This window comes from Ruditapes philippinarum, unplaced genomic scaffold (genome assembly GCF_026571515.1).
Source record: "Ruditapes philippinarum isolate M1 unplaced genomic scaffold, ASM2657151v2 ctg7343_1_1_1_1, whole genome shotgun sequence".
Lineage (NCBI taxonomy): Eukaryota > Metazoa > Mollusca > Bivalvia > Venerida > Veneridae > Ruditapes > Ruditapes philippinarum.
Genome location: NW_026860310.1, coordinates 15,261 through 30,531, shown reverse-complemented (window position 1 = coordinate 30,531; position 15,271 = coordinate 15,261). Strand labels below are relative to the sequence as shown.

The 15,271-nt window shown below is 35.0% G+C and overlaps 1 long non-coding RNA gene across 1 annotated transcript in view; it reads right to left on the bottom strand.

Moving 5' to 3' along the window:
* Positions 1-15,070, bottom strand: part of LOC132759629 (uncharacterized) — a 30,889-nt gene extending 15,819 nt beyond the window's left edge. Inside the window, exon 1 of the long non-coding RNA XR_009629749.1 lies at positions 11,112-15,070. This is a non-coding gene — a long non-coding RNA (uncharacterized LOC132759629). The remainder of the gene's footprint in view (positions 1-11,111) is intronic.
* Between the last annotated feature and the right edge of the window lie 201 nt (positions 15,071-15,271).

Below are 15,271 nucleotides of genomic sequence, written 5' to 3'. Positions count from 1 at the left end.
GTAGTCATGTACTAAAATAAAAGCATGTACAAATATCAGTCTACAGATATTCACATTAAGGCTGTTATTTAAAAGCTGTCCAGGTGTTTTAAACTTCATCTACTCATTGACTTGCACATTTCACTTATATTGTAGCATGTACCGAGCTGTTGATTATTTAATCTATAATCACAATATTCTCAAATTCAAATATATAGTTTTTCTTGGGATAGCTTATCCTAATTGATTTGAAATATATTCAAATATAAATTTTTCTTGTGGTTTCTTAACCTTTTGATTAGATATCAACTTATAAAAATAATTCCAGAAATAATGAAATGCAAAAATAACAATCTCAAACTAATTATCAAATTATATCAAGAAACAACTAAACAATTTACTTTTAAACAAAAATTTATATTCCTAAATCTAACACAAATTTATTTCTCACTTTAATATTTCAATACAAAAATCTCTTATCTCAAATTAACCAAACGTTCAAAAATCTATCCTTTAAAATACTATTTCCGAAATAAACTATCTCACATCAAACATTTGTCCAAGAGGTTTTACTTATGCGATAAAGTATTTTTAACACCAGATATCTAAGATGTTTGAGTTCTAGTAAATACAATATCACCTATATCCAACTCTTACAAGGACAACAGGCAGACTCATTTAAATATTTCCTGAAGAAGCAAAGATATTTTTAGCACCAGATATCTAAGATGTCTGGGTACTAGTAAATATAATTACAACTTCGATCTTAACGATCCAGAGCCAAACCAAAAACTAAATTAAAATTTATATTTCTTAAAATATTTGTGCCAAAGGAATTTTACAGAAATCATAAAACGTCCTTAGTACCAGATATCTGAGATTTCTGTGTACCAGTAAGTATTTACGATTTCGTTTCCACTCTCCCACGGACAGGACCAGACTGACTTTTTGCACTGAACTTGCTTTATTTATATGCTGGTGGAGCATCATCCCTGCAGTGAATAAAAAGAATCATTTTGATTGGCTAAAAAAATAAAGCGTTTCTTGAAACTGACTTTTACTAAACCTTATAAGCGTCTGTCACTTAAAGTAAATTTACATGAAAATTATTGTGAGTGAAAAGAAACAATTCAAAATATAAACACTTTGGATGATTCTTTTAACTTATATATATTTGATGATAAAAACAACTAAAAATTCTACACTTCCTATCTAATAAGATTAACAAATGAAATGTATTTTTTTTTATATGTAAATGGCGAACTTATAAAAAAGGGAGGCAATCAAATTTACTATAAAGTACATTTCCGTCACAATATCAAGAGTTATTTTCTTTTTACTGCTACTTAAAAGACAGCATATAAACAATATCATCATAGCAAACAAATCGGTTACAACAAGTTTGTATCAATTAACCTTAATTGCCTTTATCACGATCACGAGGTGTTGAAAACATGTGTCGCCGGCTGTCACTTATTTCGAACATGTCGACCTGCAACTTTTGTTGTCTTTTTGTGTTCGACTGAAAAGGTGTGATTTTAACTATATTTCTACCGAAGGGACCAGTGATCAGGTTCAAGAGTTCGAGCAAACGGTGTTCGAGCGATCCAAGGTAGAACAATATATATTATATAGGAATTTGCCGAGCTCGAGCGAAGGGAGGTATTCGAGCGATCCGAGTTTGGGCGAACGAAGTTCAACTGCATTCAATGTTAACACAAATCATTTTTATACAAAGTTCTAGGCACTGACACTATTCAGTGTTAACTTTTTCAAAAGGCTTATGTAAATTGCATATTTGTAGCCAAAATAATGACTACATAAAATTATACACTTCCACAAAAGTATCAGTGCTGAAACTGAAAATTCAAAATTTTCCAACATTGAAGGGAGATAACTTTGTCCAAAATCATTTAACCATGACCAAATTCAAACTTGAACTGCTTATTCCTAAGATGTATCTATATGACAAATTTGAGTTGAATGTGTACAACCATTTGGGAGATAATAAACGGAAACAAAAAATTTCTGACATTTTTTTCAAAGTTCAAGAGGGATAACTCTGTAAGCTATCATCAAACCATGACCAAATTCGAACTTGACCAGTGTATTCTTTTGCCATATCCAAATGTTAAATTTGAGTTGAATATGTACGACTGTTGTGGAGATAATGAATGGAAACTGAAAGCTTCATATTATTTTCAAAGTGAAAGGGGCATAAATCTGCCAAAAATCATTGAACCATGACCACATTCGAACTTGACCTGCGCATTCCTTTGACATATCCATATCTTAAATTTGAGTTGAATATGTACAACTGTTGGGGAGATAATAAACGGAAACTGTAAATTTCATATTATTTTCAAAGTGAAACAGGCATAACTCTGCCAAAAATCATCAACCATGATAAAATTTGAACTTGACCTGCGTATTCCTTTGACGTATTCATATGCCAAATTTGAGTTGAATGTATTATACCGTTGGGGAGTTAATGAACGGAAACTGAAAATTTCATATCATTTTCAAAGTGAAAGGGGCATAACTCTGCCAAAAATCATCGAACCATGACCAAATTCGAACTTGACCTGCACATTCCTTTTACATATCCATATGTCAAATTTAAGTTGAATGTGTAGATAATGGACAGAAACTGAAAATTTCATCAAGGGGCATAATTCTGTCAACAATCATCGGACCATGACCAAAATTCGAACTTGACCTGAATTTTTTTATGATATATCAACATGTCAAATTTGAGTTGAATGTGTGCAACGGTTACTAAGATAATGAACGGAAACTGATGATGACGGAATGACTGAAAGAGGGAACAGGGTAACACTATATGCCCCAGCCATTTTATGGAAAGGGGCATAAAAATAAAGTTATAGGCACTCAAAGCAACAAGCAAAATTTGGACATTTGACCTTGAAGATCAAGGTCATTTATAAGTGAAGGTCAAGGTCTGTCTGGTCAACTTAAAGGTTAATCCTGAAATATTATTATGTTCAAGTTTGAAGACAATCTATTAATAGATAACAAAGTTATAGCAACTATTAGCAAAAATCAGAGAAAAACAAGCAAAAGTTAGACATTTAACCTTGAAGGTCAAAGTCATTTATAGATGAAGGTCAAGGTTAGTGTGCTTTATTAAAAGGTATTGTCCCAAGAGTTGTGGTGGCCAAGTATGAAGACAATACACCTAGACCTTAAAAAGTTATGATCAACATACAAGTTTGCGGAGTGGCAACTGCAACGTAAACGGCAACGCAGACATGGCTATAACAATACCTCTATTTTTTTTTTCAAAGAAAAGTCAAACTAAAAATGAAACAGCAAGATTTAAATCTCAAAACTTTTCATTTTTATTTCAGCAAAGTTATGCCTGTTACAAAATATTCTGAAATTTACATGTATTAAAACTAAAATTCTCTGAAACAAGATCAGTAACTGTTGAAACAAGCGTAAAATAAGAATATTGATAAAGCCACTGATTCTCTCCAGACCAACACATTTGACATTTTTCAATGAATTTCAATGCAAATAAGTTAAAAAATAAAGACAGTTAGAGAACTAGTGTAACATGATGGCCCTAATATCGCTCACCTGAATATCAATACTCTCCGTGACAAGGAGCATAATATTGTAAGCTATAAACAAAAGCAGAATGATGTAAACTCTAAATCTGAAAGATCCTGTATGTTGTAATAAAAGTTGTAACAATATTTAACCTCCTACCTCACATAGGCGTGTTAAACGGCTTTTCACACCCCACTTTTGAGGTCTCAAATAGTGAAAAAATGCCCTATGTAGGCCCCAAACACTGTTTTTCGTTTCAGAAATGTTGTTCAAAAAAATTGATCAGTTTTTCAGTCCCGCCCCCTATCAAAAAGATACATCAAGGGGGTGCCAGAGGGGGGATGTGCCCTCTTTTGTTTGGGGAGTTTGAAGGGGGGCAGTAGACCCCCCCCTCCCCCGTCATCACCAAAAAATATTTTGGACTTGTTAGGGGCTAAAAATAGCCTCAGGTTGATCTTAAGGTAAGATGTAACCAATGCTGAAAAACCTTTGACTCCTCTATCTCAAACCATTGAGAAGTTGCAGCAATTTGAAATCAGTTTTTATGGGGAACAAGAAACATGGCAATGCCACAAAACCAGGTTTTCAATTATCACCATTGTAGATAAATATGTTGCATTTGAAATACAAATACAAGCAACAAACAATGTAACTATGTGCAATGTAAAACATGAATAATGTAGGAGGAATTGCCACAGAAGAAGTGTTCACTATATATTCTGTATAAGGAAAAAAAACAAAGGGCCATAATTAGGTCAAAAATTATCCAATCACAACCCCGACAATATGCGCCAGGGCACTTGATGACAAAGCTTCTGTGAAAGTTTGAACAAAATCCGTTGAGAAATGTAGGACAAGTTCAGCACAGAAGAATTTGTTCACCATATATTGATAATTCTGTATAAGGAAAAAAAACAAAGGGCCATAATTAGGTCAAATATAATCCAATCACAAAATCCCGACAATATGCGCCAGGGCACTTGATAACAAAGCTTCTGTGAAAGTTTGGTCAAAATCCGTTGAGAAATGTAGGAGAAGTTGCGCACGATAGAAATTGTTCACTACATATTCTGTATAAGGAAAAAAAAACAAAGGGCAATAATTAGGTCAAATATTATCCAATCGAAAAACACCGACAATATGCCCCAGGGCACTTAGTGACAAAGGTTCTGTGAAAGTTTGGTCAAAATCCGTGGAGAAATGTAGGAGTTGCGCACAGAAGAAATTGTTCACTATATATTCTTTATAAGGAAAAAAAACAAAGGGCCATAATTAGGTCAAATATTATCCAATCGCAAAACCCTGACAATATGCCCCAGGGCACTTGATGACAAAGCTTCTGTGAAAGTTTGGTCAAAATCCGTTGAGAAATGTTGGAGGAGTTGTGCACAGAAGAAATTGTTCACTATATATTCTATATAAGGAAAAAAAAACAAAGGGCCATAATTAGGTCCAATATTATCCAATCGCAAAACCCCGACAATATGCGCCAGGGCACTTGATGACAAAGCTTCTGTGAAAGTTTGGTCAAAATCCGTTGAGAAATGTAGAAGGAGTTGCGCACAGAAGAAATTGTTTACGCCCGCCCGCCCACCCGCCCGTCCGCCCGCCCGCCCATCCGCCCGCCGACATACCTCAATCTAATAACCAATTTTCCTTCGGAAAACCTGGTTAAATATCAAAGCTCTAAGCCTTGTACCTTCAGACAAGAAGATTTTTAATTTTTTACTATATGTACCTAGTGAAAATCATTGACCCCCGACGTAGGGGCCAATTTTGACCCCAGGGCTATAATTTGTACAATCTTGCTAGAGGTTCACTACGCAATGTTTCATGCAAAATATCTAACCTCTAGCCTTTGTCAATTTAGAGAAGACCGTTTTTTTTAAAGTTTTTACTATATACATATAAGGAAAACCTATGACCCCAGGGCTATAATTTGAACAAGCAAATTCGTTGAATTTATATCCCCCACCGAGTACTGGTTTTTATTAACACAACAACTGAAGACATAAGGCTTTATTTATATATTAATCATGGCATAAACAGTAATATTCTTTGAACTTGATAAATATTCAGGGCAATAACAGAGCCATAACTTTGTTGTGTTAAAAAGTAATATCTGGAAATGCCAACGAGATGTATGCATACTACATAACTAATCAAGGGCCATAAATCTGAGTTATAAGTATCTGACCGGAACAAGGCGACTTTATGCACATCTCTTCTTAGTATCCCATAAAGTTTCATTGAATTCCAGCCAGTAGTTACAGGGAAGTAGCATGAAAACGATTATTGCTCTGGTTGTATACTGCCTAAGTTATCAAAGGCCATAACTCTAAGTTAAAATGTCTGACCCGAACAAGGCGACAATATGCGCATCTCCTCTTGGTATTGAAGGTTCCAATAAAGTTTCATTGAATTCCCCCCAGTGAGTTGCAGAGAAGTAGTGAGGAAACGAATATTTTTCTATATGGATACTGCATAACTAATCAAGGGCCATAACTCTGAGTTAAAGTGTCTGACCCCAACAAGGCAATATGCCCATCTTCTCTTGGTATTGAAGGTTCCAATAAAGTTTCATTGAATTCCAGCCAGTAGTTGCAGAGAAGTAGCGCGGTAAAGATTTTTGCTCTATATGCATACTTCATAACTAATCAAGGGCCATAACTCTGAGTTTAAGTGTCTGACCCAAACAAAGCGACGATATGTGCATCTCCTCTTGGTATTGAATGTTCCCATAAAGTTTCGCTGAATTCCAGCCAGTAGTTGTAGAGAACTAGAGCAGAAACGATTTTTACTCCATATGCATAGTGCATAACTAATCAAGGGCCATAACTCTGAGTTAAAGTGTCTGACCGGAACAAGCTGACGATATGTGCATCTCCTCTTGGTATTGAAGGTTCCCATAAAGTTTCGTTGAATTCCAGCCAGTAGTTGCAGAGCAGTAGTGCGGAAACAATTTTTACTCTATATGCATACTACATAACTAATCAAGGGCCATAATTCTGAGTCAAAGGGTCTGACCGGAACAAGCTGACGATATGCGCATCTCCTCTTGATATTGATGATTCCCATAAAGTTTTGTTGAATTCCAGCCAGTAGTTCCAGAGAACTACTCCGGAAACGAAATTTTACTCTATATGCATACTACATAAGTAATTAAGGGCCATAACTCTGAGTTAAAGGGTCTGACCGGAACAAGCTGACGATATGCGCATCTCCTCTTGATATTGATGATTCCCATAAAGTTTTGTTGAATTCCAGCCAGTAGTTGCAGAGAACTACTCCCGAAATGAAATTCGGATGGACGGACGGACAACGCCAAAACTATATCCCCCTCCCGATTCCATCGGCGGGGGATAACAATCTTGGTAGAGGTTCACTACACAATATTTCATGCAAAATATCTAACCTCTAGCCTTTGTCAATTTCGAGAAGATGATTTTTAAGTTTTTACTATATACATGTACATATAGGGAAATCCTACGACCCCTTTAAAACTAAAGTTATAGTAAAAAATAACATTTTTCAAGTAAAAAAAGTCTAAGTTTATGGGGAGATAATTCTTGCAATATTGGTGCTAGAGTTATGAACCTTGTCCCATAACATGTGGTTAATACTAAGGAACATATATTTGAAGTATGAACTTGATCCCTTTAGAAATAAATAAGTAACGTGAAAAATAATATTTTTAAGGAAAATTCTAAGTTCAAGGGGAGATTAATCTAAAACTAGAACTGTCTCTATCATGGCTTGAATACCCCCGCATACCACTTTGTCAGAATCAACAGTGGCCATTTAGAGCTCAAGGACAACCTCCCTGCCAAATCTGAGGTTACTAAGCCAGTGCATTGCTAAGTTATGAATTCTACATGCTTCAAATGTGAAAATGTCAAAATCAATACATTGCAGACAGGACATTCTTTAGCAATTGAGAAGAAAAGCTTTTTTTTTGTCAAGGTCCCTGTGACCTTGACCTTTGACCCAGTGACCTCAAAATCAATAGGGGTCACCTTATAGTCATGATCAACATCCATGCCAAATATGAAGACTGTGGGTCAAAGGAATCTTAAGTTAATGGGTGGACAAACTTCTGAAGTCAAAGTCCCTATGACCTTGACCTTTGATCCAGTGACCTCAAAATCAAAAGGGGTCATCTACTAATCATGACTAACCTCCATTCCAAATATGAAGACTGTGTGTCATAGGAATCTTAAGTTATTGGGCGGACAAGCTTTTTGAAGTCAAGGCCCCTGTGACCTTGACCTTTGACCTGGTGACCTCAAAATCAATAGGGGTCATCTACTAATCATGACTAACCTCCATGCCAAATATGAAGACTGTGGGTCAAAGGAATCTTAAGTTATAGGGCGGATAAGCTTTTTGAAGTCAAGGCCCCTGTGACCTTGACCTGGTGACCTCAAAGTCAATAGGGGTCATCTACTAATCATGACTAAGCTCCATGCCAAATATGAAGACTGTGGGTCAAAGGAATCTTTAGTTATTGGGCGGACAAGCTTTTTGAAGTCAAGGCCCCTGTGACCTTGACCTTTGACCTCAAGTCAATAGGGGTCATCTACTTATCATGACTAGCCTCCATGCCAAATATGAAGACTGTGGGTCAAAGGAATCTTAAGTTATTGGTCAGACAAGCTTTTTGAAGTCAAGGCCCCTGTGACCTTGACCTTTGACCTGGTGACCTCAAAGTCAATAGGGGTCATCTACTAATCACGACTAACCTCAATGCCAAATATGAAGACTATGGGTCAAAGGAATCTTAAGTTATTTGGCGGACAAGCTTTTTGAAGTCAAGGCCCCTGTGACCTTGACCTTTGACCTGGTGACCTAAAAATCAATAGGGGTCATCTACTAATCATGACTAACCTCCATGCCAAATATGAAGACTATGGGTGAAAGGAATCTTAAGTTATTGGGCGGACAAGCTTTTTGAAGTCAAGGCCCCTGTGACCTTGACCTTTGACCTGGTGACCTCAAAATCAATAGGGGTCTTCTACTAATCATGACTAACCTCCATGCCAAATATGACGACTGTAGGTCAAAGGAATCTTAAGTTATTGGGCGGACAAGCTTTTTGAAGTCAAGGCCCCTGTGACCTTGACCTTTGACCTAGTGACCTCAAAATCAATAGGGGTCATCTACTAATCATGACTAACCTCCATGCCAAATATGAAGACTAAGGGTGAAAGGAATCTTAAGTTATTGGGCGGACAAGAAAAAACCGCCGGACGGCCGGACGGATGGACAGACAAGCTGATTCCAGTATACCCCCCTTACAACTTTGTTGTGCGGGGGTATAAATATAAGTGCTAGTTATTAACCTTGTCACATACATGTGGTTGATGATAAGGAACATATATTTGAAGTATGAAGTTGATCCTTTAAAAAATAAAGTAACAGTAAAATATTGTATTTTTTAGGAATATTTTAAGTTCAAGGGGAGATAAATCTTGAAATATTGGTGCTAGAGTTATGAACCTTGTCACATAAGATGTGGTTGAAGATCAGGAACATATATTTGAAGTATGAAGCTGATCCCTAAAGACATAAAGAAGTAACAGTAAAAAATAGTATTTTTTAAGGCAAATTCTTAGTTCAAGGGGAGATAAATCTGAAAATATAGGTGCTACAGTTATAAGCCTTATCACATAAGATGTGGTTGATGATAAGGAACATATATTTGAAGTTTGAAGTTGATACCTTAAGAAATGAAAAAGTTATAATGAAAAATATTTTACTGCACCAAAACATAAATCTGAAATCTGGACGCGGACGCCGACACCAGGGCGAGTAGGACAGCTCTCCATAATTATGCTTCGTATAGTCAAGCTAAAAACAAAACTGATGTCTTATGTAATAAAATTTATGACATGATTGCTTATTTGTTTTTTTTTCTACTTCCAAAATTTAGGTTGAAGCTAAATGTTTCAGTAACGTGATGACAGGATGAAGAAGAAAATGGAGTAATTCTGTTGCTTAAAGGAAGAAAAGAATACAAGGAAAGAAATATTAGGTAATATCTAATTTTCTATCAAAATTAGGTTCAGTTTGAATTAAGTATTTCATCCCTGCAAATTCTATAGGATTAATGGCTCCAGGAATTCAGCACATGTTTATAATGCTGTTGCTTCTTTAAAATAATTAATCAATAATAATTTTATGTTCTTTTGAAGTTTTGATTGCAATTAATGCAATAAATTTATACCTTTAAAACTACACAGTATACACATACATGAATTTCTGCCTGACTATTTGAGGGATCTTTTTAAGGTGTTACTTTTTCTTTTAGATTAATATATAAATTGAAAGTTGTCTATAGCATTTTCCTACACTACTTTCATATATTTTGCAGATAAACGATAAACAGTGCTACAGAGATACTATACGAAGAGTGGAAATTTGTATTACAACGTGGAAATATCAAACAAGAATGACTTTTAAAATGTATTTAATTGTATGAAAATCAAATACTTATATGTGAAACAAAATTCTCAATTACTTATCATTTTGTCAAATATTATTGATAAAAGTTTATAAGAAAATAGTCAAAGATGCTCAATTCAGCCTTTAAGTTCATCAAATTAGTTTGTTTGCTATGAGCTACTTGTGATCACCTATTATTCTTAAATACATATAATGCTCAGAATGTGATGAAATTTTAAGAATATTTTCAGATGCTGCCAGCTGGTTATAAAATAAACAGAAATCTGGGTGGATTTTAGTTTTAATTTCAGGGTGGGATTTGCAAAATTTTGGGGCGGGATTTACAAGAGGAAAAAAAGTCTGGCCTGACTTTTTAAACAGAAATCAGGGTGAATGATGGCTTATTTAAATATTCAAATTAATCCCACCCTGAAATTGCTCTAAATTTAACCTGAAGTAAATCTATTTTTAAAGATCTGTGTAAGTGAAAATTCTGCCCTGGATTTCCATTTCAGGGTGGGTTTTTTTCTGGCTCATTTAAATATTTTGTGGAATCCACCCTGAAAACACTATATATTGTATACTAAAAAATCTAAAAATAGATTTCTGTCTCCTCTATAGTCAACTGAATATCTTAAAAACCTGGCTGGGAATACATTTCTTATCCCATGTCAAATCAGGGTGTAGTCAGGGTAGGCAGGGTAGGGTGTGCGAAGTTATTTCAAAATCTCTCAATGTATAACAAAGTTACAGTCCGGACACGAATGAAGTGGGACAGACGGACAGACAGACGGTGCGATTATATCATGCCTCCCTTTGGGGGCATAAAAATAGGGCATATTTTGTTTGAGGCCACAAAAAGGGGGTTGAAAAGGCGTGAAAAGACGTCTGTTAAATGGCCCTTGGCTCTTAGGCTAATTTCTATATCCACCTTTTTTCTTTGAAAAGGCGTGGTAGAAAGGACACCTAAGGAATATTCCTGTCAAGTTTGGTAAAAATTTACCTTCTTAATGATAAGAAGACGTTGTTAAGATAGTGGAAAACAACAAATAACATAGGGAAGGGACGGACAGCTTGCCAGCGCAAAAGCTAAAACCAAAACAAAATCTTACGTCTAATCTATTATTAGGAGGGTTGAACAGATCGAAACAGCTTGGACCTTGATGCTTCTCTGGACCCCATAGTTCTATTGCATAGCAAAATGGAATCTGTAAATAATAATATATTAGAAATGCTAGTGCCATGCAAAGATACCCTGATACCTCTTTACCAGTAGGCTTTTATGTTTAAACATTACACCGACAAAGAGATAGCTCTAGACAACAAACGCAAATAAGATTGCATTTGTGAAAATTGCTATGCCACCACATTAATACAACGCTAAAAAGTAGTTTAGGAACAGAAGATTTTTTTGTTTCTTTACAATTAAACTTTGCTATAAGACAGGAAATCACTTTGTCAAAATCTAGGTCACTTGATATCAAAGTTGAATTTACATGTTAATCTGTGCACATGGTTCAAAATTCATTGCTGTACAAAGTAGGTCACATCTTCAAAATCTAGGTCACCTGATATCAAAGTTACATCAAAAACTGTGCACAAGGTCCAAATTTCAAAGCCGTGCAACAAAGGACAAGAAAGTAGGTTACTGTCCCCTCAGGCAAGGCAAAATTTTGACCCAAGGGTTTAATTCAAACAATCTTGATACAGGTCCACCAAACAACGTTTCATGTCAAATATCTAAGCTGTATCTTTCTCAAATTCAGAAAACATTTGTTTTAAGTTTCTGTTTTAACTATGTGTTCATAATGAAAATCAATGCCCCCGGGCAGGGCCAATTTTGACACCAGGGGCAAAATTTGAACGACCTATTGATGATATCATATAGCAAACATCAAAGCTCTAAGCTTTGTACCTTCAGACAAGACGATTTTTAAAAAAAAATTTTACTATATGTACATAGTGAAATCAATGACCCCCGGGGCGGGGTCAATTTTGACCCCAGGGCTATAATTTGAACAATCTTGGTAGAGGTTCACTTTGCAAAGTCTCATGCCAAATATCTAATCTCTGGGCTTTGTCACTTCAGAAAAGATGATTTTTTAAAGTTTTTACTATATAAATTATATAAGGAAAACTATTGCCTCTGGGGCAGGGCAATTTTCGCACTAGGGGCATAATTTAAACAACTTTGGTAGAGGACCAATAGATGATATAATATACCATATATATATAAGCTCTAAGCCTTGTACCTTCTGACAAGAGGTTTTAAATTTTTTACTATATGTGCATAGTTAAAATCAATGACCCCCGGGGCGGGTCCAATTTTGACCACAAGGCTATAATTTGAACAATCTTGCTAGAGGTTCATTACACAATGTTTCATGCAAAATATCTAACTCATTTGCCTTTGTCAATTTCGAGAAGATGATTTTTGTATACATTGCTTGCAATGTATACAGAGTTATAGCTGCATTTCAGAAATTAATACGGATTGACTGTTTTGCTAAACAACATCCACCTTCGGATGAAACCTCAATAAAAGTAGATCCTCATTTTGCAGGATTGTCACATTAAGATCAGATTTTATTAAAATATTGTTTGCATAGTGATAAATAAGCTTTGAAAGTTCAAAACTATGCACTTTCAGTTTAAAGAAACATTTCTAAACATGAAAGCAAAAAAATATGAAAATTACTATTTCATTCATAAAAGCATTGTGTCACTCAGTAATGGACAGAAAAATTGCCAAAAAATTGTAAACACAAGTTATATAGCTTGACAAAGTCGTGGCATTTTGTAACTGTGAAAAATATAAGTTGCCAAGTCATTGCTCTGACTTGTGAAGTTGAAAAATATTTAACTTCATGCAAGTTATCTTCCTACCAAATATGAAATACATCTGTCATTAAATAAAGGCTGTATGGGCAAAAGTGTAAAAATCTATTTTGAGCACTGGTGACCTTAACCAAACTGACCCCTAACTCTATCCAAAAGAAGAATACCATGTAAGTTATCTTCCTACCAAATATGAAATACATCTGTCAATAAATAAAGGCTGTATGGGCAAAAGTGTAAAAATCTATTTTTAGCACTGGTGACCTTGACCCAACTGACCCCTTACTCCATCCAAAGGCAGAATACCATGCAAGTTATCTTCCTACCAAATATGAAATACATCTGTCAATAAATAAAAGCTGTATGGGCAAAAGTGTAAAAATCTATTTTTAGCACAAGTGACCTTGACCCACTGATCCCTACCCCAATCAAAAAGATGAATACCATGCAAGTTATCTTCCTACCAAATATAAAATATATCTGTCACTTAATAAAGGCTGTATGAGCAAATGTGTAAACATCTATTTTTAGCACTGGTGACCTTGACCCAACTGACCACTAACTCCATCAAAGTTTATGTTTCTATCAATTATAAATAACACCTGTCTATTGAATAAGGTCAATACACCTGTAAAAATCTATTTTTAACATTTGTGACCTTGACATTGGTAACATTGACCTTGACCCAAATGACCCCTTACTACACCCAAAGAAGGAGGACCTCCCTTGGCATGTTTGTATTTAACTAAGACATCACATAAAATATAAAGGCTGTATGAGCAAAAATGTTTATATTTATTTTTTAAACCAGTGACCTTGACCATGACCTTAGAGACCGCTTACTCCAGAAAAAATTAGAGGACCATCAAAGGTATCCACATACTAAATATGAAAGATATCATTAAAGAAATTAAATCCAACTTGCCGAAATAGGTTAACCAGACAAGGCCCTATTTTCAAAGTGAAAAAGGGAAATAACTGGGAAATATGGATGACACAGTTATATAACTTGGCAATATCATGTACTTTGTATTGATAAGTAAGTGTGGAAATTATAAAGCCATTAGTATAGATAGAACTTAAGATATTTTCAACTTGCCGTTTTAGGTTAACCATTATTCATTTGCTAAGTGCTGAAAAGGGCAATAACTTGGTAAATATGAAAGCCAGAGTTATGTAACTTGCCCAGATCATGTACTTTGTATTGATTAGTAAGTGTGTAAGCTTTGAAGCCATTGGTACAGGTAGAACTTAAGAAAAATCCAACTTGCTGTTCTACGTTAACCTCGTACGGACAGACGGACGGACGGTTCAATCACTATATGCCCGGGGGCATAAAAAATATTTCTATCCATATTCATCATTCCTGGACCTCCATCCATTTGATGAATTTCTCCAACTGGTAAATTTTTCACCTTATTATGTTCTGTTTGTTAATATAAAAGAATTTTGTTTATGTTTATATACAGCTAGAATAGTCTGTAATGACTAAGATAAACAGATAAGAACAAACTATTTAGTAAACATGAGTTACATCCCCTCAAATGGAGATAAAGATGAAACCCATAAGAAATTGCCATGTCTGACAGACAGCAAAATTATAAAATTCTGCAGGCTCAGTTTGATTAGGCCTATTAGGAGGTAGTGGTAATAACTGTGGGTCAAAATTTAAATGATATCATTTTCAAGGGATGTTTCTGATATGATTTACTTTTAATAATGGGCCATTATCAATGAATGTTTCTTTGACTTCTATGCCCATGTATAATAGATTATAGACATTGCCAGCTAGATAGCTCAGCTGAGTGAGTCAGTACAGCCTACATACATGTATAATATTCTGATTCAGGTTTGATTCCGTTCAAACTGCACATTTTTTCTCACCCTGTGATATTTTCACCCTGTAAGTAACTGTTACTTTTAGGGTCCAATATTTATATGTTTATGATAGTACATAACTGAATCATAAGTGTTCCAATGAAAAAGGACAAATTTCAATATGCTGGGGATTATAAATATGAGACTTAAAATGTTTAAGCTGTAGAGCTGCTGTATGGTATTCCAAGGGTTCTGGGTTTTTTGGTAGTGCTGAGGTATGATATTCTGAGTGTCTCTGGTTTGAGTTTTAGTCAGGCTGCATTTTATTTTCTCACTCTTTGATATTGATAAATATTTTCAGCTCATTATTGGCTGGACTGCATATATTAATGATTTATTTGTATTAAATCAATATTGTTAAATATTTAATTATTGTCTATATATGTGACTTTATTTTTGATAAGGCATTGTAACAGTACTACTTCTTAATTTGACCTTTTGTGTATTAGGGGGATAAGCCCTTAATTAACTCCTTACCAGTAAGTTTTATTTTGCATGATGATGATAGCTTGAAAGGATTTAGCTAAATAAAATACTACATGAATCATTTTTTTCC